This window comes from Carlito syrichta, unplaced genomic scaffold, assembly GCF_000164805.1.
Source record: "Carlito syrichta isolate Samal-C Ts95f unplaced genomic scaffold, Tarsius_syrichta-2.0.1 Scaffold308903, whole genome shotgun sequence".
Lineage (NCBI taxonomy): Eukaryota > Metazoa > Chordata > Mammalia > Primates > Tarsiidae > Carlito > Carlito syrichta.
In genome coordinates this window covers 9,301-12,556 of record NW_007252999.1, presented here as the reverse complement: position 1 = coordinate 12,556, position 3,256 = coordinate 9,301, and positions in this window count along the sequence as shown.

The window sequence follows — 3,256 nt, the reverse complement described above, 5'->3', positions numbered from 1 at the left end:
CGGAAGGCCCGCGAGGGCGGCCGCGCGGAGTCCGCGCGCCGGAGGACTCTGCCCGGCTCCCACCTGTGGCTCTGTTAGCGTCCTTACTTTTCTCTACCGCGCTGTCCTCTTCCCCACCTGAACCTGGGGAGCCGATCCCCCGGAGGTGGAGGGAGGAACTCTCCGGGGTGGGGCTCGCGGGCAGCCCGCGCGCAAGACTGACCCTGCCGCCTCCATGCCTGCTCCTAGACCTCGCTTCCCGCCCGATGCTCTGCGCCTTCACTCTCCCTCCCGGCCTCCCCGGAGAGCCCTGTTGACTTTTTATTCTTTTTTCTTTATCTTTTTCTTTTTCCCAGCGCTTCCTTGGACTCTATCGCTCGAGCTCTGTGTGTTTCCTCCTGGAAGGCACGCGGGAGGCCAAGGTTTCGCGTGATCCCTGCCCGCCGGCGCCTTCCCCGGCTTGCGTGTGCTGGGCGGCCCCTCTTTTGAATGGTCGAGCCCTGATTTCCTACAGGTCTCGTCGAGGCCAGCCCGCGTCTCTTAAAAATTGCACTGTTTCCAAGAGTTCCCGTGCTTTGCCGCGCTTCCAGCTGTTTGGAATGCGACGACGTGTCGCCTCCTGTTCGTTTGGGTTTTTTTTGAAACAGAGTTGCCGCGAGTGGTAAGCTACGCAGGCTAGAGTGTCAGGGGTGAAAGTATTTTTCGAGACAGTGATGGATTAAGAGAGGTGTATTTTATTAAAGGGAAGATGCACGGCGAAGAGCATAGCGCGCAGGATAGCAGCGAGGGTGTTTGCCGCCTGCCCCATTCAGTTTAATGAGTAGCAGCTTCTCGCCCACTCACTCATTTTGAACTCTCAGTATCGGCGGGTTTGTCTTAGCACAGGATTTAGAACCAGAAAGACCACTTCTGTGGCTGGGATCCGGGCACTTGACCTTGACGCGTTTATCTCCTGCGTCAACTGACCTTGCTTACTCCACCCCACTTGAAGTTCAAATAATAACAATGTTTGTGCAAGACTTTAGGAAATCATTTTGTATCAAACGGTTAGTGATAAGGTTACGCTTAAAGTTAAGATAGCGTGAAAGCTTAAAATATCGAGAAAAAAATACAGAAAATGCTGTAGGCATTTGTTTAAAGATGCTATAACAGCATATGACGACCACACTGTTTTTATTCAGCAAATTAAGAAAGTTAATTCGTGGTAGGTAAGTGGTAGATAAGGTGAGAGGATTACCTGAGCCCACAGCTTTGAGACCAGACTGGGCAACTTGGTGAGACCTCATCTCTACAAAAAATCAGAAAGCTAGCCAGGCGTGGTGGCATGGGCCTGTGGTTCCAACTACTTGAAAGGCTGGGGAGGAAGGATCGCCTGAGCTCAGCAGGTCGAAGCTGCAGTGGCTGTGAACGTGCCACTGCACTCAGCCTGGGCAATAGAGTGAAACTCCAACTCAAAAAATATTATTATTATTATTTTGCAGCCATAAAGAAGGACAGAATTGTGGGCTTCGCAGCAATTTGGATGGATTTAGAGTCTATTATACTCAGTGATTATGAGTGAGAACTGAATACCACATGTTCTCACTCATAAGTGGACCCTGAACATTCATTGCAGTACTATAAGAGAGGGCTCGGCCGTGGCGGGACACTGCCAGGGAAGCAGGAACACATAATCACTAAGGATACCTGATGCTAAACCAGAAGTGAGGACCGGTGGGAGGCCCAAACTTCACCTGTATGTACCAAAACCTGATGTGTGCCCCACATCTTTAAAATAAAATAAAATTATATTTAAAAAAAAATAAGGCCAGGTGCGGTGGCTCACGCCTATATTCCCAACACTTTGGGAGGCCAAGGTGAAAGGTTTGCCTGAGCCCATGGGTTTGAGACCATCCTGGGCAACTTGTCCTGACCTCATCTCTACAGTAAATTAAAAAATTAGCTGGGCGTGGTGGCGCATACCTGTAGTTTCAGTTACTTGGAAGGCTGAGGTGAAAGGATTGCCTGAGCCCAGCAGGTCAAGGCTGCAGTGACCATGTGTGTGACTGCACTCCAGCCTGGGTGACAGAGTGAGACTCCAACTCAAAAATAATTATAATTTTTTTTTTTTTATTTTTTTAGTTGAAGTCTCACTCTGTCAGCCAGACTGGAGTGCAGTGGCCGTTCCCGGCCATGCAACCTCGACCTGCTGGGCTCCGGTGATCCTTCCGCCTCAGCCTGACAAGTAGCTGGAACTACAGGTGTGCACTGCCACGCCCGGCTAATTTTTTGATTTATTGTAGAGATGTCTCGCCAAGTTGCCCAGGTGGGTCTCAAACCTGTGTTCAGGCAATCCACTCACCTCAGCCTCCCAAAATGCTGGGATTACAGGCTGAGCCACCAAGTCCAGCTAATAATAATAATTTTAAGTAATAACCATAACACAAAAACAATAATGGTCAGAAGATAAACACATAGTGAAGATGTTAAACTTTGTGTATATAATCATGTTAGTTAAATAAAAAGGGAGGGGGGTTTGAGTCAGGGTCTCACTCAGTCACCCAGACTAGACCCAGTGTAGTGGCATAATCACAGCTCACTATAGCCTTGAGCTCAGGTAATCCTGATTCAGCCTCCCGAGTAGCTGGACCTACGAGTGCGTGCCACCATGTCCAGCTACTTTTTTTATTTTTCTGTAGAGAGGAGGTCTCACTATATTGCCTAGGCCAGTCTCAAACTTCTGAGCTCAAGCAATCCTCTCGCCTCAGCCTTCCAAAGTACTGGAATTACAGCTGTGTGTCACTGCCCTGGCTAAAAGGTAATTTTTACTAAAACCAAAACATCCAAAAAGAGTTACAATTTAGGCAACTACTAAGTCATACCACAGATGAAACATTTTATTTTCCTGATTCCTTCTTAAAACAATCAACAGGTGGGGCTCAGTGACTCAGCCTGTAATCCCAGCATTTTGGGAGGCTGAGGGGAGTGGATTGCCTGAGCTCGCATAATTTTATTGTCTTGCAACTATAAAGAAGGACAAAAGTGTGGGCTTTGGGGGGCTGAGGCAAGTGGATTGCCTGAGACCTCGGCTCTACAATAAACCAAAAAAAAAATTAGCCGGTTGCGGTAGTGCATGCCTGTAGTTCCAGCTACTTGGAAGTCTGAGGCGTTAGGATCGCCGGTGCCCAGCAGTTCAAGGGTGGGGTGGCGGTGAGCAGGCCACTGCACTCCAGCCTGAGAGACAGAGTGAGACTCCAACTTAAAAAAAAAAAAAAAAAAAAAAAGAGGGCCGGGCTCG